Genomic DNA, 21,284 nt, shown 5'->3' with positions numbered 1-21,284 from the left:
AGTACTCCAGGTGTGAGACCAGTGCTCCAGAGTGCCCACACAGAAGGTGGGGGTGGCCAGAAAGGATGAGGTAGGAAGCAGCCTATCTGCGCCTGGCCAGACGGGGGAAGGGAACTTCAGCCTTGAGAGCCCACCTGGCTGAGTTCTTCCTTCTCTCTCACTACACTAGTGAAGCCTCTCCTTGCACCAGAGTCCCAGGATATCAAAGTTAAAAGGGGCCTGAAGGATCACCACATCCACCCCTCTTTTTATCCAACTTCCATACTGAGTCCCCTAGGGAGGGGAAGTGACTTGTTCAAGGTCACACAGCTTGTCACCATGACTCCCATGGCTTCCTGCCCTCCTCATTGTCTCTCAGCATCCTCAACAAAGCCAACCCTTTCCTCTGGCAAGAAGGGACAGAGGAGGGGTTGTGGGGGCTGGTGCTGTGGCTCAGTGGTAGAGGGCTTGCCTAGCGCTCTGAGGCACTGGGTTTGATCCTCAGCACCACATAAAAATAAATAAATAAAATAAAGGTATCGTGTCCATCTACAACTAAAAAAATATTTTAAAAAAAGAAGAAGGGACAGTGGCCAAAGATTTCAGGGCTGGCAAATAACAATGAGGTCACACATGTGCAGAACACATTTAACTTTCACAGTGACTTCCCCCGCTCCATGCCTTAGTTCATACTGTCCCTTAGGCCTGGTACGCCCCTCCCCAGTGTCTGTGGGTCCAGTTTCCACCCATCCAAGATTTGAAGCAAATGTCACCTTTGCAAAGCCTTACCTACTTCCTCCCAACCTGGTCTACTCTTTCCTCCTCCTCCTGACTCCTTGACTTAGACCCAAGCAGAGGTTGACAAATTGTGGCCCATGTGCCAGATCTGACCCACTGTCTGTTTTTATATAGTCCATGGGCTAAGAATGGCTTTTGTTTTTTCATTTTTTAAATGACTAGGAGGAAATAAAAATAAGCATATTTCATGGAACATAAAAATGATATGGAATTCAAATTTCAGTACCTATCAATAAAGTTTTATTGGCACACAGGTATACACATTTCCTTATGTATTGTCTATGGCTGCTTTTGCCTTATCTGTAGTTGTGACAGGCTACTTGCATGAGCCACAAAGTTTAAAATAATTACTATCTTGTGTTTTACAGAAAACTTTGCTGTGGGGGTGTGGTAGCACATGTCTGTAGTCCTCAGGAGGCTGAGGCAGGAGAATCACAAGTTCAAGGCCAGCCTCAGCAACTTAGTAATACCCTGTCTCAAAATAAAGATTAAATCAATAAATACAAGGGCCAAGGACATGGCTTAGTGGTAAAGCACCCCTGGGTTCAATCCCTGGTACAAAAGAAAAAAACAACTTTGCTGATCTCTTGACTGAAGGCCTTGCTCCCCTTCGGTGTGAATAAATTCAAGTTTATTTCTGAGAAGAATGTCACAAAGCCCTGGAGATTGAGGTGCCTGGGGGAGGGAGGTGTGGAACACTAAATATGAACTCAGCAGGTTCTCACTGGAAAGAGAGTCCGAGTCCAGGATTAGGAGCCCTGACATCTGGCCCTGGCTCTGCCTATGATGTGAACTGAGCAAGTCACTTCTGCTTTGTGTGCCTTGCTTTCTTCATTTGCACAATGAGGGGGTTGGGCTGCATGATCTGAGGCCCATTCTCACTCTGTGATCTAGAGTCACTCATCTGTCCTGTTTTGAGAAGGCCTTGTCCTGATCATTTCGTCTCTACTCCTGGAACAGGAACTCACAGAAGGTGCCTTTGCCCAGCTGCAGTTTTCCACTGCCCTTCTGGGGACCTCCTTTACTCCACACTCACCTGCCCCGCCCTGCCCTTCCCTTCTGATGACCTGTCCCCCTGCTCTCTGAATTCCTCTCCTTATGGCCCCTCTGAAAGAGCCCTCCCCTCCCATCCAGTCCGGTAGACTGAAAGCCTCCATTTGGGGAGAGGAGGGAGGCAGGGAAAGGACTCTCACCTCCTGTCAATCTCCCGGGACCCACAGCAGATAGGCAAGGGGGCAGGAGACAGGGCCTGCTCTCACTGCACCCCTGCTCTGCTAGAGGAAGTAGCCCCTCTCTGCCACTTCCTGTCCCAGTTTCCCCTTCAGGACCTGCTGGCCCTCCCAGCCCCACCCCTGCCCCACACAGGTCAGAGAGTGCACAGAGGGGAGGATCCCTCACAGGAAGGCTGAAGAGACAGCTGTCTATGCAAGGGGACGCCCCAGCAGTAACTCCACCAGCCTGCATCTGTGAGGCAACAGGATGTATTACCTGGGAGGGAGACAGACAGGGGTCATCTCCGCACACACCCTCCTGCCACTATGGCCTTCGGGAATTAGCACAGTGGGCTTGACCTTGAAGAAGTGGATAAAGACCAATGCCTAGTAGAGACTAGTCCAGAGTAGCTTCGGATGGACAGGTTGAAGCAAGAAAGCCTGAGGAGAGCAGGCCAAGAAAGAGGGGTTAATTCAAATGGGCAGGTGACACTGAAATCAATGTCATTTCATTATTTTGTGGGGGATTTGTCCCTAGCACCAATGGAGAAAGACAACAATGGAGAGCAAAGTACTAGTTACATGTGGGTCAAGGGTTGTGGCCTTTCTGGGTAAAGGAGCAGGGGACTCTCACATTCTGTAGTGGCTGCTGATTTGGCGTGGTGACTTACATTTAAGTACCTCCCAGGTGCCCTTGCAAGGTGGGGCTCTTACTAGTAGGGCTGGGTGCCTGAGAGGGATCCTGAAGACATGTCACCTGCTCAGTGAGACCTTCTGAAGGCCATGGGTCAGAAGAGCAATAGCAGCCTAAGGTCCTGGACCTCTGCCCAGTTGCCAGTCCTCCTGGGGATAGGCCAGAAGTGCATGATGATGATTCTAGAAGCCTTGATGCCTGAGATGAGAGCCTAGCAATAGATGAACACAACCACCTTAGTCCCACCTTAGTCCCCCCATGGTGATAGTGTTCCATGAGGTGTAAGCTGCAGAGAGAGAAATGTGCTGGTTCTGGATGGGCCAGCAAAAAATGCATGAGGAAATGATCCTGATACCCCCTTGGCTCTGGAAGGGTTGTCTTCTTGTAAGTTTGGCCAAGGGCCTTGCCCAGCCAGGCCTCCTGGCAGGAGAGCAAGATCCCTCTTTTTAGTCTCCATGCGCCACAAAGAAGTCAACCCCCCCACACACAGGATAGGGCCTCATTGTCCCTGAGGGGAGGGCCTACTTCTCCACCCCAGCAAAGTGGAGTGAATACTGTTTCACAGCTGGTATGTGGGATACCAAGGAAGCCTCAGAGACAACATCTGGATGTGCACCTGGGCTCTTGCCAGCCCCTCCCTACATCATCAGTGTAAACCCAGGGCTGGGGTTTGGTTACAAGCCGACTCAAAGTTGCAGGCACGTGTTTGGATAGCACATTGAGCTTGGGTGGAGGGGTGGAAACACTTGAGGTTGGTGTCAGCACAGGGTGAACACTTGCAGGGTTGGCACCAGAGTGAATGCTGGGCCCAGGGCGGTGGGTGTGGCCACTGTGGCCTCAGCCATGGCCTGTCAGAGGAGGGGCAGAGGGCTTTGGGTTCTTGTTTAAACGTGGACAGGATTTTCTCGTGCACCATCTGATAGCCCTTCAAGTTGCTCCCTCTGCTTCTGGGGAAGGGAACCAAACAGGGTGACAGGATGAGGCTCAGGGAAGGTGGCAGGGATTTAGAGTTCTGGGGTACAGGCTGTGGGGTTGGCATTATGCCCTATAGACACTATTTCCTTTCATTCTTTTCTTTTCTTTTCTTTTTTCCATACTGGGGATTGAACCCAGGATTACTTTACCACTGAGCTACATCCCCAGGTCCCTGCTTTAGAAAACATTTTTCAGACAAGGTCTTGCTAAGTTGCCCAGGCTGGCATCAAACCTGCCATCCTCCTGCCTCAGCCTCCTACGTTGCTGGGATTACAGGAAATTACAGGTGTGCATCACTATGCCCTGCTCTCCATTCTTTTTTTGTTTTTTAAAGAAGTGGAGATTGAATCTATGGGTGCTCTAAGCCACATCCCTAGTCCTTTTTACTTTTTACTTTGAGACAGGGTCTTGTGAAATTGCTGAGGCCGACCTTCAACTTGCAATCCCCCTGCTTCAGCCTCCGGAGTTTCTGAGATTACGCATATGCACCAGCGCACCCAGCCTTCTCCTTTCATTCTTATAAAGTAGCTAGCAAGTGGCAGAACTGGAGTTTGAACCCAGGTTTATTTCCAACAACTACATACTCTGTGAACTATGTTTTCAGCAAAATCTATTTTGGCAATAATTGTGTTTTAACAGTTCCATTTTAAAAACAGCAGAAGGAACGCTCAGAAGAGATTAGGCAACATGACCAAGGTCACATAGCGTGTCAGGAATGGAGGCAGAACTCAAACCCAGGTTTGGTGACCTTGATCTCAAAGTCCTTGCTTTCCCCTCTGCCCGTGCTGGAGACCATCTGCTGGGATCACTAGCACAAGGCTTGCTCAGGACACTCAAATTCAAAGGCTCAGGGCCCCTGTGAGGCCTCTTCAACAGAAGTTTCTCAGCCCAGATTCCATGCCCCTCGAGGTCTCAAGCTCCAGCACAGCTCAGTCTCATAAGCGGATCCTAACTTCCTGGCTCAACTCTGAACCAAAATGGTGACAATTTGATTCCACGGTCAGCTGTGGAGGACAGCTTCCAGCTCTGCTGATGTGGAGGCTAACTCTACTCCTGTACTCCAGGGACCTATTGTTTCCAGAAAGTTCCAGGCTCTATATCTGGAGTAGCTATGGCATAGTCCCTGCCCCATAAATATACAGTTGCTAGCCACTTACACATAATGTAAGTCTTGGTCTTATCTTGGGGTGTTGGTTCACATGTTTATTCAAATATTTATGGAAAGCCAGCCCTGAGTATCTCATATGTGCCAGGCCCACAGTCAGGGGATTGATCACAGGGTCCACCCTATTCTTTTAATAAAGCTGGGTTTTATTTGTTTGGAGGGGGGATTCATTTCTCCCAGTACTGGGGGTTGAGCCCAAGGCCTTGGAAATTCTAGGCAAGCATTGAGCTATACCTCCAGTCTTTTTATTTTGAGACAGGATCTGGCTATGTTACCCAGACTGTGCTCAAAGTAATGCTCCTCCTGCCTCAGCCTCCCGAGTTGCTGGGATTACAGGCATGCGCCACTGTGCCTGGCCAGAGCCCCATTTCACATGCTCCTGAAAGCTATTTTTTAAAACTAAGGCCCATCAGGCATGGTGGTACACACCTGTAATTCCAGCAATTCAGGAGGCTGAGGCAGGAGGATTGCAAGCTCAAAGGCAGTCTCAGCAACTTAGGGAGGTCTTCTTTCAAAATCAAAAATAAAAAGGGCTAGGGATGTGGCTCAGTGGTTAAGCACTCCTTGGTTCAATCCCTGGTACCCAAAAAATAAATAAATAAATAAACTAAAAAAAATGAGGCCCAGAGACTCGTCTAAGGCCACAGGCAAGTTGAGGACATTTTATATATGACCCTGAGGCACCTTCCTCCTGCCAGCTCCCCTGTAGCCCTAAGCAAACGTTTAAGTGCAGGTTCAGTGAGTATGTCTAAGGGAGGGGGAGGGAAGGGGGACCGGACCTCCTGCATCAGGGAGAGTGGTGGGAAACACTCCAGAGCATTGGCTTTAATTTCAGGTCTGCCATTCGAGGGCTGAGTCCTTGCCTCTCTCTGGATCCGTTTCCCCATTCATAAAGTGCAGCAGATGAGTTGGTGGTCCTTTGCTAGAGGCTCCACCCGCTCTGACCCTCTGAGGTTCTAATTAGAAGGCACCGTAAGCAGAGCAGAATGGAGCATCCGCCATGTGCTCTTCTCCGAGGGCTGCAGGACTCCTTTGACACAATTGACACAATTCTGTGTTCCAATCGATGCTCCTCACTCACAGTGATGACAGTGAAATTCTCTCGGACGGTTCTTCTGATGAGTCTCTCCATGGGGGGGAGCTTGGTTCTGATTTTCCCTTTCCCCCTGACAGTGCTAGGTGGTACAGCAACCCATAACAGAGACCCATTGACCACATGTCCTTTTGAGATGTTAGGAACCAGGTTCTTGGCCTGGTGCCCAGGCAGACAGCCCCACCTTGTGCTGAGCTTGCCTTCATGGTGGAGGGAGTGATTGCTGATGGCCACTGGTCTAGCCCCCGCTGGACAGGATGTTTCCACATCAAGCCCCACTTCCTGCAGCTAGGCCTGGGCTCCGGTTTCCCCCCTCTCCTACCATCTGGTCGCCTGCCCTCTGCCCCCTCCCCTTGCTGGGTGTTTACAGGCTGCCTTATCAGCCTGGGGAATCTGGGCCTCACCCAGCAGGCGCCCCGCCCCGCTCAGCCTAGACAGCCTGCTCAGGGCCCTACCTGCACTTTCGTCACTATAGGCACCCGCAGCCCGGAGCCCCCTGGCAGGCAGGGGGTGTGGACCAAAGCCTGCTGCTTGGCACAGGCCCTCAGTGCCTGGGGCCCTGCCTGCCAGAGAGAAAGCAGAATATTCATAGTGCTTTATCCAGCTTGCCTAAGCTGGAGAGGGCATGTGCTCTTTTTAAATTGTCATCTTCTCTATCTGCAGGCTAGAGACAGGAAGGAGATGCCCAGGTTGCTGAAGAGGCTAACCTTGGCCCAGAGTGCGTTGCTGGCCCTTCTGTCCTTAGTCATCAAGACATGAGTGAGAACAGCACAGGCAGATTTTTCAAACTGAAGAGCACTAATAAACTCTAGGCTAAAGGGAGGGTTGAGTGTGGGACTGCATGCTGAATGTGATGGACAAGGTAAGGCTAAGAAATCCTCAGGCACAATCTTGGCCCAATCCACACCCAGATTTCAGAGCCTCATAGGTCCCAAACTCTCTATCCCAACCCGGGGATCTGCTCAGCCGCCCAAATGCTGGGACGAGGCCAGAGTTAACCACTGAGTAAGTCAAAAGACTCTCCCAGGGGCTGGGGTTGAAGCTCAGTGGTAGAGCACTTGCTTCACACATATGAGGCACTGGGTTCGATCCTTGGCACCATGTAAAAATAAATGGATAAATAAAACAAAGATTAAGAAAAAAAGAACTAATAAGAAGTCTCTCCCAGAACATAAGGGGCTAGAATTTTCTCTCAAATATGTTTGAACCAAAGAGGGAGACAGGGCTGGGAATGCCAGGCAAATGAAGATGCTGCAGATGATGCATTTCCCTTCTAACACTTGGGCAAAAATCCTGAAGTTCAAGACCTGATGTGCCTGTAGGCAGAGTCACAGGGACAGGACCTGCTTGCTAAATTTGACCAAACCCCAGCCCAGGGATCAAAGAGACAGTCCGAACCCACTCATCTTCCAGGTGCTTCCATTATGTTCACTGACAAATCATTTAACATATATTTGAGGCCAGACGTGGTGGTTCACAGCTGTAACCCAGCAACTCAGGAGGCTGAGGCAGGAGTACTGCAAGTTGAAAACCGGTCTCAGCAACTTAGTGAGGCCCTAAACAACTTAACAAGACCCCGTCTCAAAATCAAAAATAAAAACAGGTTCGGGATATGGCCCAGTGGTTAAGCGCCCCTGGGTTTAGTCCCTGGTACCAAAATAAATACATAATAAAAAATTAAATATATTTGGGGCAGTAGATTGCAACACTCACACTTAAGATCGAATGCTATACTTCAAAGAAATGTGATGACACTATGTTCTTCTAGGTCTCTAGAACACAATTCAGAAGTTTGGGGCACTTGGGTGGGAAAGTTTAGGAAAACTCTGTTAAGGCAATTTTGCCATTAATGGGCGATGTAAACCACAGGCATGCCATGTCACATGGCTCTCACAGCCTTAGCCTCAGGCCCCACCACTGGGGATTTCATGTTATCCAGAGATCCTTGTAGGCTTACTGACCCTAGTGCTGTCAGGCTCCACAATTCCTCACTCTATCAAAACTTTCAGGCCACTATCTCATCTCCTCCCCAGGAACAGGACTGCCTAACTTTCAGAAAAATCAAAAGCCATTTAGTGTTAATGTGTTAATAGCTGATATTGGGTTAAGGTTTCATCGCTCTTCTTAACACATTTTTCTTTCTTTCTTTTTTTTTTTTTAAGAGACAGAATTTCATTCTCTTATCCAGGCTGGCCTCTAACTCCTGAACTCCCGGGATGGAGTGATCCTCTGGCCTTAGCTCACATTTTCATTTTGAAAGATTATACAGCACAACCATGCTTTGATCTAAGGCAGGGCTCCAGGACAAGCAGTGGGGCCAACCAGTAGGTAGAAAAGCTAGGTGCTTCTTGGTGATGCTATCTCCAGTCACACCATATGCCATGGAATGAGCTATCCTTCCCCAAGGAGGGAGTAAGTAAAGCTCACTACGCCTGTGGCCTCTGTTAGAAAGATACAGGGAGTGGATGTGAATGTCCTTTGGAAAGGTAAAACCTAGGCCCAAGACAGGCATGGTGGCATGTACCTGTAATCCCAGCGACTGGGGAAGTTGAGCCAGGAGGATCTCTAGTTCGAGGCCAGCCTCAGCAACTTAGTGAGGTCCTAAATAACTTAGTGAGACCCTGTCTCAAAATTACAAAGTTTCTAAAAAGGGCTGGGGATGTAGCTCAGTGGTGAAATGTCCCCTGGGTTAAATCCCCAGTACCAAAATAAATAAAAATAAAACCTAGGCCTGGTGCAATAGAAAGCCCACTTGATTAGGAGCAGGGAAGATCAAGTTCCAATCTTGGCCCTGCCTCCACTTAACTCCTCCCTCAGCCTCGGAACTGGTTCCAACTTCTACTCTAGGACGCACATTCAGATCTGTGGCTGTGACCACACCAGTCATACTCTGCAGAGCCATAGAGTCCAAACTCATCTGCTCAGTTTCCAAAGGTCCTTCACAGTGTGACTCCACCCTACCTACTCAGCCCTGTTTCCCATGATTTCCCAACTCAAGCTGGGCTTCAAGCCCAGTGGTCTCCTCATGGTCCCTTGGGGAAACATTCCAGCCTCTTTCACGGAGTTTCTCAGGCCTGCCATACCCTTGCTGCTCCTTTTGGCTAATCAAATAGTGCCCATTCAGCAAGGTCCTGACCAAGTCCACCAAATTCATGGAGCTGGTTATGCCCTGGTAACTTACAGCCCACATCCATGGAGCCCTCTTTGAACTCCCATAACCCTTAAGTTTATTGCAAGATCTCTTAAACCCACATGGTCTTGAATTGCTCTTTATTTCATATGTACCTCTCATTTCCCCAACAGATGGTAATATCTATGGGATCAAGATCTATTTCATCTTCTGATTTGCCCACAGGTCTGAGCATTCATGAATTGACTCCATGTAAATTCTCAACCCACAGACACTAGTACATTTTAGGGCTATGGTTTAGGGGTAGCAGGGGAGTGGTACAGTCAGGGCCAAAGGTCTCTAGGGTTCCATTACTTTTTCTCTTTTACTCCAAGCCTCGGCTAGGAGCAACATGTGTGAGCTAGAATCATTTATTCCAAGTTGCATTGGAAGGCAGTTGATGATCAGGTCATCATCAAAGGATTCGCTTTTGTACAAAACCATAGTGTTGGGGCTGGGGATATAGCTCAGTTGGTAGAGTGCTTGCCTCACAAGCACAAGGCCCTGGGTTCTAATCCCCAGCACCGCAAAACAAACAAACAAACAAACAAAAAAAAACCAAAAAAACAGTGTTTCCACCTTGGAATGATTGGGTGCTACTCTGAGTCACTAGACTCTCAGGAAAAACTTCATGATACTAGATCAGGTTTATGAGCTCAAATGATTTGAGAGAGTGGGATGTAAGGAGAACTATGTGAGGACAAGTTGTTTTAAGAGGTCTTTTGTTCATGCCTATAATCCCAGCAGCTCAGGATGCTGAAGCAGGAGGATAGTGTGTTCAAAGCCAGCCTCAGCAACTCAGCAAGGTGCTAAGCAACTTAGTAAGATTCTGTCTCAAAAATAAATACATAAAAAGGATTGGTAATGCAGTTCAATGGTTGAGTGTACCTGGGTTCAATCCCTGATACCAAAAAAAAAAAAAAAAGGTCAAAATCAACTTTAAGAAAAAACAAAGTTGGGGCTGGGTGTAATGGTGCACACCTGTAACCTGTAATCCCAACAACCTGTAACCCCAGTAACTCGGGAGGCAAAGGTAGGAGGATCACAAGTTCAGGACCAGCCTCAGTAACTTAGCGAGGCCCTAAGCAAGTTAGAGAGATCCTGTCTCAAAATAAAAACATATAAAGGACTGGGGATGTGGCTCAGTGATAAAGCATCTCTGGGTTCAATCCCCAATACAAAAAAAAAAAAAAAACCCAACAAAATAATAATAAAAAAAAACAGAGTTGAAGGACTACCAGACTCCAAGAATGATTATAAAACTACAGTAATCAAAAGAGTTGATATTGGCATAAAGATAAACAAATAGATCACTCCGTAGAATAGAAGGTGAACTTAAGAAATAAATCCACTTACACAAAACATTAGTAATAGAGTGACAATAGTTTTTTTTTCAATGAAGCTAGAATAACTGGGTATCTATATGTAAAAAGAGAAAAAAATTTAAAAATCTGGATTCATACCTTTTACCATACAGGAAAAAATAACTCAAAATGTATCACCAAAGCTGGGTGTGATGGTGCATGCCTGTAATCCCTATGATTTGGAAGGCCAAGGTAGGAGGATTTCAAGTTGGAGGCCAGCAGTTTAGTGAGGCCCTAAGCAACTTAGGGAGATCCTGTCTCAAAATAAAACATGAAAAGGACGGAGATGTGGCTCAGTGGTTAAGTGCCCCTGGTTTCAATCCCCAGTACAAAAAAAAAAAAAAAAAAAAAAAAAAAACCAGACCAAAATGTAAAGCCTAAAATTACAGGACAAAGCATAAGACAAAATATTTGTGACTTAAGCCTAGGCAAGGATTTCTTAGATACAACACTAAAAGCACAATCCATAAAAGGAAAAATTGATTAGTTGCACTTTGTCAAAATTAAAAACTTCTGCAAAGAGAATGAAAAGGCAAGCTACAGACTAGGAGAAAGCTGTTGCCAAGCATGTATCTGATAAAGTTCTTGCATCCAGAATCTATAAAGAACTCTCGAAACTTAACTACAAGAAAACAAACAACTCAATTTAAAAGTGGCTACTTATAATCCTGTGACTTGGGAAGCTGAGGCAGGAGGATCAGAAGAAGTTCAAGGACAGGTTTTTGGCAACACAGTAATACCCTGTCTGAAAATTTAAAAATAAAAAGGCAAAAGATTTGAACAGACATTTTGCCAAAGAAGATAAATGGATGACAAATAAGTACATGAAAAAAATGTTCATCTATATTCCCAGCAACTCAGGAAGCTAAGGCAGGAGGATTGCAGGTTTGAGGCCAGTCTCTGCAACTTAATTAGACCCTGAGCAACTTAGCAAGATCCTGTGTCTAAATAAAAATGGCCGAGGATGTAGTTCAGGGGTAAGGCACCCCTGGATTCAATCTCCAGTACAAAAAAGAAAACCAAAAAATGTTCAACATCATCAGTCATTAGGGAAATGGAAATTAAAGCCCCTGCATACTTATCAGAATGGCTAAAAATAAAAAGGCCACCCATACCCAGTGTTGGTGAGGATGAAGAACAGAACAACTTGGAACTTCCATCTCCTGCTGTTGGGAAAGTAAAATGGTACAGCCACTTTGGAAAACAAATTGATAGTTTCTTAGAAAGTTGAACCTTCTTCACTAATGTATGATCCAGTTTTTCTACTCCTAGGTATTTAACCAAGAGAAGAGAAAATATACAACCATAAAAAGCTTTGGACACAGATGTTCATAGCAGCTTTGTTTGTAAGAGCTAAAAACTGGGGGAAAAAACACCACCTGTCCATCAGCTGATGAACGGATAAACAATGTATGTTCTAGCCATACAATGGAATGCTACGTTGCAATAAAAAGGACTGAAATACTGATATACACAAGAGGAATGAATCTTAAAATAAACATGCAGAGTGAGAGAAGCCAGAACAAAAAAGACTACACACTATATGATTCCAATTATATAAAACTTTAGAAAATGCAGAGTAATCTATAGTGACAGAAAGCAGAGCCAAGGCTGCCTCAGGACGGGAAGAAGGAGTCGAAAGGGCACAGGGAAACTTTCCAGGACTGATGCATGTGTTCGCTGTCCTGATTGTGGTGATGGTTTCACGGGTATATACACATGTCAAATATTATCAAATTGTACACTTGGAAATATGTGCAGTTTATTGTATGTCAATATGACTTCAATAAAGCTGTTAAATTAAAAGAAAGAAGGGCTGGCAATGTAGCCCAGTGGCAGTGTGTCTGCCTAGCATGCAAGAGACCCTGGTCCATCCCCAGCACCACTGAATAAATAAATTAAATTAAATAAAAAGAAAGAAAAAAGACCCCAGTTGGACAAAACAACCAACACCATAACAACCCTTCTTACATGATTTTATTATATGACATAACCATGCCAACTTTACAAAGTAATAGCACTCTGTAATAACAGTCAAGACAAAAGCAGCAAGAATTCCTATGCTCTCTTAGAAAACACATTCCTCAGTGTAACCAGCGGAGTTTGATTCTGAACCTTGGGACTTATCGAGTGTGCTGATTGTCATGGGCTTATGGCGCTTTATCTCTTGCTTACTCCCATGCCAGTGTTATCGTCTCACAGAGTCTGGAATGCCCGCAGAACCCAGCCAAGAGGTCCCTCTTTCCTCTTTTGAAAGGCCATCTTCTCTCTGGCTTCCAGGAAGCCTTCCCCAGAGCAGCCGGGGAAGAAGAACTATCTTTCTATAGACAAGCCTTGGGATGTGTCACCGCCCAGTCTACAGATAGTGAATGCCACAGGTTGGTTGGCACATTGGCTCCCACCTGCTATGGGGCTAAGTGCATGTGTGCCATTATCACTCTAGAACTGGGTTTAGGATCAGTATGGTGCCAAGAAAGTGGTCACCTAGTGAGACAGGTGTTTTCTGTGTGTGGATTCTCACAGACTCAGCAGAGCCGAACTAGCCTCTGTTATCCTCAGGGGGCACTATGGGAGAAAGACAAATTATCTCTTCAGTCTACATGTACTAAGTGCCTCCTTGTTATCGGGTCATCAGGAATCTGGGGAGGTTAAGACTAATTACCCACCCTCTATTCCCCAAGGCCTAGCTGCCCTAACCTGATGGGCGGGGACCAAGGGACTGAGTGGAGTACTCTGCTCCGGGGTGGTCCATGTGCAGTCTAGTTTATCCTGGGCTCCTGTCCCTGCAGGCAATCACAGGCTCCTCAGGCAAACAATCTGCTTGATAGTAGGTGGAACCTCCAAGTTACCTTCTGAATGATATTTGGAAAAGGGGAATGGCCTCCAGCCCCCAAGGGTGCTTCCAGGCAAAGGTATTGTCCCAGTCCCCAACCCGAGGCCTCCGGGTACTGGCACAGAAGGCAACCAGCATCCATGTGAGGGAAAAGGGTCAGCCAGCTGGCTCCCAGAATTCAACACTCAGGAGGGCAATTACAACAAACGGATGACTGCGAAACTGTCCCCAGGGGTAAAATATTAGGCCTTCTCTTGAAGGAGCGAACTTCCCCTGACTTCTGTACTGAATGATAGTCAAGATGAAAATGGAAAAGGGAGAAAGATGGCAATGTTAACACAATATGGAAGACTTGAGTTTCACTCTCCACTATAGCACTGCCCACCACTCAGAAAGGTTAACACACACACACACACACACCTGCTTCCACATCCCCTTCTTATCCTATGTGATGGCACAGTTAAACAAAAAGCAAAAATCTCCCTCTCAGTTTCAGGAATGGGCATGGTGTACCCTGCCAGCACTGTCTCTGAGAGGTGGTTGATTCCAGGGGCCTGGCAAAGTCAAGTGTGTGTGGTGGAGAAACGATAACAACAACAACAATGCTACTACAGGAAATGATAATAGTAGCAGAGAACACTTATTGGGTGGCTTACTATGTGCCAGGCACTATGCCGAGTGCTTCACGTGCATTTATCTCATTTAATCCTCACTCTGAGCCTGTGAAGTTGGCACTGAGACCCAGAGAGGTTAAGTAACTAGCTCATAGTTACACAGCCAATAAGTGGCAGGTCTGGGATATGACTGTGCTCTTCCTCCTCTAGACAATAATGCTTCTTGGGAAGGATATTGGGTCAGACTAGAAGGGGCAGGAAGCTTCAGGAAAGGCAGATGGACAGAGAGGCAGGAAGTGCCCATGTTGGGATGACCACATGGCCCATCCAGAAGGTGGGAATCCACAATAAAGCTTGCTTAACCTGGGCAAGCTGCTTGACCTCTTGTTTCTTGCTGGCTTCTTTGAGACATGTTCCAGCACTTTCCCTTGCACATCCTCCTGTGTGAAACACCCTTCCCTGCTGCCTGAGCTCCTCACCCCAGGAGCAGGCTGGGATCCCTTTGCCAAGAAACTTACCGTAGGACACAATCTTGCAGCCCAGAAGTCAGGGCCCCTTCAGTGTTTGAAATGTGCTGGGGAAGAGGCAGAACAAGAGGGTACTGAGAGGAAAAATAATGAATGTGGGTGTGGGGGTGTGTCCGGGTGTTTTTATCTAATTAAACACAAGGAGACCCAAGGCCCCCTTTACACCCAGCCAGGGAAGACACAAAAGCAGCAGAACAAATATGTAGCTAATCCTTGGTGGTCTGGACCCTTCAGTTCCCAGCTGGCTGTGTATGGAGAGGGGCAATTATGAAAATCTCTGTCCTCCACTTGAACCTCTGGGCTTCCAGAGAAATCACAAAACCCTGGGGGAAGGTGGGACCTGACCAGCTTGTGTCTGCAGTGAACACTTGTGGCATGTCACTTCAGTGTCCCCTACCTCCTTCCTCCCTCGCTACCCTCCAGGGCCTGTGTGTGTTGGGGGGCGGTGGGGATCAGAATGAAATCCCCTCAGCTTGGGTGGCAGGAAAGCCTGGCCACCCTTTGTGTCGTATCAATACACACTGGGCTCACTGTCTGGGCGGACCACTTTGTATCTCCTAAAGTGGAGATCGGAGTTTGCACGGAGCCACCCACACTCGCTGACCTGGTCTTTTATGTGACATGCATTTACTAAACAATTATCCAGGCTCTGAAGGTCAGTCAGTGGCCAGGGAATAGAGAGAAAGGCGTCTTTTCTCCCTTTTCTGCTGAGCCAAGTCTCCCCCTCACTGCCCCGCCCCCTTCAAGGTCTAGCTCACGCCCGCATCCCTCACAAAGCCTTCCCTCCCTCCTCCAGCTGCTGCTGACCTCAGAGTCCTGGCCGTGCTGGCCTCTGCTCCAAGGAGCACAATTAGCACCTGACCAGTCACTGGCCTGGCTGCTTGTCCTCGCCTCTGATTGTTTCAGTGTCTTAGTCATCTCTGCCCCGCCACCTCCTTCCCTCAACTCCCCACAGCTCCTAGCACAGGTTGGGCACACAGTAGGTGTTAATAAAGGTCTGTTGAATTGAAACTCGGCAGCCCCTATGAGGTCAGAACCCTCATAAGCACCCCGACCAGCAGTTTCTTGGCAACCAGCGCTGGGGCCCGAACTACAGGGCATTAGCAGCTCGGCCGCTATTACAGGGCACACAAGGCTCAGCGGTCAGAGATTTGCAGGCAGGTTGGTGTTGATGAGAAAAGCCCCTGACCCCTAGGAAAGCGCCCATGGGATTCTGGGTACCTCACATGAGTTTCCTCTCTCCCCTGCAGAACTAGTTTTCAGTTCGTGAACCACAAAGGGAATAAATTGGCAGTGAAGCCAGAAACCTCTTTGCAGCTTAGAAACCCAGGAGTGATAACCAAGGCCAGGTTGGGGTCAGGCCCAGGCTGAGGAGAAAAGGCTACCCAAGGTCCTTCCCAACTCAGCAGAGGACTCCAGAGAGACGCAGGAGGCATGGCAGGCATGAGTCCTGCCACTTGGGGGGACTTTGTGGGTGTTTGAGGGTGGTCCCAAGTAATGCCATCCTGCCCTGACACCAAACAAATCACACCCTCAAGTGCTTACCACCTGCAGTGCATCCAGGGACCAGCCCACCTTCACCCAAACCTTCAGGCAGGCTTGGGGAGCAGGCAGGATCCAGACCAGTCAGGGTCTCCAGACAAGGATAAGCCTCCAAGCCTGGGGTGCCTGTCACCCCACACTGACTCAGGGATTCAAGCCTGGCTTTACATTATGGTTATTTATACTGATGACTTATCTAACCTCCCGGGCCCCCTTTCAACATCCCTCACCACCACTCTGGTCCACACAGGAAGACACACACAATCCTGGAAGGCAGGTACTGCCTCCATATTTTCCTCACTGCCCAGTGCTGGGACCTACTCCTGGCAAATATTTGCTGAGTTGAGTCTGAGTTTTAGGCACTACATGAGAAAATATCATAATGCCAGTCTATGCCTACTGTGGGCCACACACTGTTCTAATAAGCAACTTCTATGTATTAGTGCATTTGGTCCTTCCCACAACCTCACGAGGTAGGTCTCATTTGCCACATAAGGAAACTGAGGTATAGGATTGACTGGGAGCACACATGGAGTAAGTGACAAAGCTGGGGTTTCAACCCACCCAGACAGGCTGGCTATAGAGGTTAGAGGTAAAATGTGAAAATTGGGTGTGGTGCTGGCAGGGAAAGGACCAAGGACAGGCTCAGGAGCAGCTTCCTTGGAAAAACAATATCCTCGGCTGGTAGCTGGCTGGGCCTCCTCGGGACAAAAGCCCTGAGTTTTTGCAGAATTAGGGCCATTTTGAACAGGCTATCCATCAGGCTCATGGCAGAAGGACCAGAGCACCTTCATTTTTAAATCACAGAATATGGCAGAGGAGATGGAAGCCACTGTGCCACCACTTAGCACTAGGCGAGGGAGGGTGGGTGGATTTTGGGCCCCCAGCTTGTCCAGGGGTGGGCGCCAGTTCCTGAGTAACCACCGAGCAAACACAGTGCAGCAGAGGGAGGAATGCCAGACATAGTTGCAAACAAGCCACTCCTTCGGTTCGCAGCAAGAGGCTGGGTGAGGGTGGCAACGTGGAGCCTGTTCCATGGTCCCCTGCAACAAGAGGTTCTAGGCTTTGAACCCAGGCCCTGAGACAACCACATGCAAGGCAGCTCTTGCCCACGCCATCTTCCGGGATCTCCCTGGTCATCCTCATCACTCCAGATAGCTCCTGCTAGGCTGTTTCTGCCCTGGGTGCACTGAATTAATGGTTGAGGAAGCACTTTATAACTGGGAAAGCCCGCTGTAACTAACTGCAAGGAGGGTTGGCATTCTTGCTGGGCATACGTGTTCCCTGGGCATTTTCGGCGCCAAAGTGCCATGTCGCTCCGAAGGGGAGAGTGAGAATAGGTTCCCTTCACCTCCCTCCAACCTGGCATTGAGGCCAGGGGTCAGCGCACAGGGGTTGAGTCCCCAATGGGCGTGCCCACCAGCTGTTGGGGCCAGCAGTGGTGGCTCAGGCCCTGGGGTGGTGACCTCACTTCCGCTCCTACCTCCCCACCTCCCCAGCACTCCTCCCATTTGAGGCCCCACCAGGCCAAAATCGAGAAGTCCAAGGTTAACTGTTCCTCCCCACTTTAAGAGCTAATTAAAATGATTAGCCACAATGAACTGTCAAACATTAACCAGAAGAAGCTGCAGGACCAGACAGGCCTCTATCTCGGGCAGAGGGATGAGGGACAGGAATCAAAGGGCCATCAAATCCCTCAGCTGGGGTGTGGTGTTGGTGGGGGCACCCTGGAGAACCTCTCTGAGCCAAGGTGCCAAGGGGTCAGGAGGTGGCTCGGGTCAGGAAGGATATGTCGCAGGCGCAGTCACGAGGAAAGGATAACAGGGTTAAGGTGCCACGGAGGGGCCAGGAATTCATAAAGTCGCTGCCAAACCGGCAGTCCCCCAAACCTCCAAAGCAAGGCTCTGGCGTCAGGGGACTCCTCGCCCAGCATCTGCCGAGCTCCCTCGGTGGTAGCAGGGGAGGGAACAGACAGGCGGGAGAAACAGGGAGAGCGGGAACACGGGAGCGGGAAGGCTGGCGGCTGGCTCACACGGAAACTCCAGCCTCTGCCAAGAGGGCTCTATTTTGGCGATTCGACACTCCAAGTCACAGGCGATGTACGTGCATGTGTGTGACCCTCAAGCGGCTGGCCCCAGAAGCCCCAGGGGCCGGCCCGATCAGTCCAGCGGCCCGCCACAGTCCACCGACCTCCTGCCCTCGGGCGTTGAGCTTCTGGGGGCCCCACTATCACAAACGGCCCTATCACGGAGCCAGGCTGAGCCGGCCGCAGGAGAGCTGGCCCCCCACCCGACTCAGGAAATCGATTCCGCTTCTACTCCCTGCCGGGAGCCCGGGCTCCCCAGCGTGCACGCGGCGGGGCGAGGCAGGCGCGGCACTCCACGCGCCGCGGCTCTCCCACCCTTTCCCGGGCCCCCCGCCCCGCCGCGGGGCCCGCGGCCCTTGATACCGCCCTCAAGCAAACTTTCCGAGGTCTCCGAGGGCTCCAAGAAGCGGCGCCATCGACGTACCTGAAGCCGAGTAGCTCAAGGGCCAGGCTCGGTGGCCGGGCCGGGGTGGGACGCCGCGGTCCCTCCCCGTTGCAGGGGCCGAGACGTGGGTCTCCAGCCCCGCCAGCCCGCCTCTCCCCTTGGAAGCCGGGCCGGGCAAGTGGCGCCGGGGGCTTGGCGCCGGCGAAAGCAGAAGTGGAAGTCGAGCGCGGCGCCCGGTCCGTCCCCGCGGCCGCGGGGCCGCCGTCCCCCTCCCTGCTTCCCTCCCTCTTTCCTCCCTGCCCGCCTGCCCCCGCCGCCCCGCGCCCGTGACTCACCTCGGCGCCAGGGCAGGCTGGTCCGGGCGGGCGAGGCGCAGGGCTCTCCCACACGTCGCGCCACCAATGGCAAGTTGGAGGGCGAGATGCAAATACCAGGTGAGACGGCGGCGCCCCGATCAGAACGAGTGGGGGGCGGAGTGGAGCGCCGCGGGAAACGGGTGCACGCCGGGGAGGGCCGGGCCGGGCCGAGGCAGGGGCGCCCGGGGAGGGGGCGCCAGCCAGCGGAGACCTGCACTGAGACAACCGAACGAAAGGGGAAATTGCACTAGAGACACACACGTCCCCGCAGGCGGCGGCTGGGGCGGGCGCGAAGAAGGCTGGGCGGGAGGGAGGGAAGAGCCGGAGGGAGGGACCGACGGGAGGGACCGCGGGCGGGCGGGCGGGGTGGAGGAGGGAGCGAGGGAGGGACGAGGCATCTCGGTCGAAACAGCGCCCCTCCACCCCCGGCCCGCCGCGGTCGCCAGCACGGCAGGAGGAGCCCTGCCAGGGGCCCGCGCGGCCTCCCTTTCCCTCGCGGCCAGCTCGCCCCGGGGAACGGCGGGGGCAGGGCTCCCGCCGAGCCCAAGTCGCGTGACGCTGCCCCGACCAGCCCCCTCATTCGGCTCACAGTAGGCGGGCCCGGGGCCCTCGGCCCGAACTGGGCCCTTGCGGGGCGGGAAACCCCCACACAACGTTCCGCAGGGAAACCTATCCCCAGTGGACTCGAAGGCTGCGTCCAGCCACCTCGGCCTGTGCACTCCACTAGTTCGACGCCTTTGCCTAGGGCCCTGCGCTGCACATTATCAAACGCCTGCTGTTTGCGAGCCGCAGGGCCCAGCGGGGGTGATACCCAGAGGATAGAAGTTGGAAACGACAGAAGTCAAACCCCGCGGAATCCCCGGTCAAATACCTGTTGAAGCTTGAGTGACAGGAGAGTTTCTGGGACTTCTAGGGAAGTCCAACCCAGGGGCTCCTGAGGAGGAAAGCAGGGACGATGGGAATCGGGAAAGGGTTTGCAAGAGTGGAGCTCACGTGGCAGGTGCAAAGGCAGCCAGAGTCGTGGTGCTGGGAGAAAGCTCCTGCCCACCCTTCTTCTCCAGCCCAAAGCTAATCTGCTCTACTTGAAGCGCACCAGGTCTTCCATTCCGCCTCCCCTTTGCCCTTCCTCTGAACTGCCTCTGCATCCCAGCTCCCACCTGGTCCTGCAGCAGTGAGGCTCTAGGAAGGAGTTCGCTGCAAACTGTCACTCCTTAGGGCTCCGAATGGTCTGGAGGAGCGATCCAGCCAGGCCTCGACCTTGGCAGAAAGCAGCTGAAGGGGCCCCAGGGGAGGAGGGCCCTCTGAGGGGTGAGGGTGGCTAAATGGCCTACAGTTCAAGGACTTACCGAGTCACCAGCATCTGCCTGGCTCCTCAGCCTTGGAAAAGATGATTCCTGGCACAGGGCTGGGGACAGGGGTGGTGGTGGTAGATGATGGTAGCAAAGGTGGCTGCAGATTACAGGTTGCCAGGGAAAGATCTAGTGGCTGGACTGGGGCAATGACCCCTAAAACCTCCTGGCTACCCCGTAGACAAGTCCCTGAAACAAGTACACAGAGCAAATTTCTGCTTATTTTTCAAAAGGGTCTACTTTTCTCAAGGGCTTCTGGAGACACACAGTTCTGTGCTGGCTCTTGCTTATGAGGCTCAGGTTTGCAGTAGGTCCCAACCTACTGTTACCTTGATCTTGAAATTCACTAGTGGACATGAGGACACACACACACACACACACACACACACACTTTTACCCTTTGCTAAGAGTTTAGTGGTCTTTGTGTGTAGGCGGGTTGAACCCAGAACCATGCACATGCCAGGCAAGCACACTTCCACTTAGCTATATCTGCAATCTGAGTTCAGTGGTCTCTAACATCAGACAGACGCCTGTCTATTCCAGCAGCACTATTAGTTTGTTGTTGTTTTTCTTTTTTCTTTTTTGGTACTGGGGATCGAAACCAGGTGCGCTTAACCACTGAGCTACAGTCTGTCCTTATATTTTTATTTTGAAACAGTGTCTCACTAAGTTGCTTAGGGTCTTGCTAAGTTGCTGAGGTTGACCTTGAACTTGCATTTTCCTGCCTTATCCTTCAATGTCACTGCCATTCTACACATCGCCAACATTCCCAGCTAGCTACACCATAATCAAGTTAGTAAACTGCGTGACTTTAGGCAAGTCACTTAAACTCTATGAGCCTCATTTTTTCTTTCTTTTTTCTTTTTGATACTGGGAACTGAACTTGGGGATGCACTACTACTGAACTATATCCCCAGCCCTTTTATTTTTCTTTTAGTGAGTTAGGGTCTCAGTAAGTTGCCGAGGCTGGCCTCAAACTTGCCATCCTCCTGCCTCAGCCTCCTGAGTTGCTGGGATTACAGGCATGCATCGTAGCACCTGCCTTCACTTTCCTTATTTAAAAATTGGAGATCATAAGCCTACCTCACAAGGTTGTGATGAGGACTGAATGAGATAACCTGTATCCCTGGCAGTGCCTAGTGCC

At 50.3% G+C, this 21,284-nt stretch overlaps 1 protein-coding gene across 5 annotated transcripts in view; it reads right to left on the bottom strand.

The window, feature by feature from the left end:
• Nucleotides 1–19,095, bottom strand: part of ELF4 (E74 like ETS transcription factor 4) — a 37,330-nt gene extending 18,235 nt beyond the window's left edge. The window contains exon 1 of one of the 5 annotated variants that reach the window (XM_079122711.1): nucleotides 18,771–19,095. The gene's annotated coding sequence lies outside the window, so the exon portion shown is untranslated. Of the gene's footprint in view, nucleotides 1–18,474; nucleotides 18,711–18,770 lie in introns of those variants that run through there. The other 4 variants (XM_079122709.1, XM_079122712.1, XM_079122710.1 and 1 more) reach the window with 4 other exon arrangements.
• Between the last annotated feature and the right edge of the window lie 2,189 nt (nucleotides 19,096–21,284).

This window comes from Sciurus vulgaris, assembly GCF_902686455.1.
Source record: "Sciurus vulgaris genome assembly, chromosome: X".
NCBI lineage: Eukaryota > Metazoa > Chordata > Mammalia > Rodentia > Sciuridae > Sciurus > Sciurus vulgaris.
Note: the sequence above shows the minus strand (reverse complement) of the source record. Positions and strands in the feature narration are given on the sequence as shown.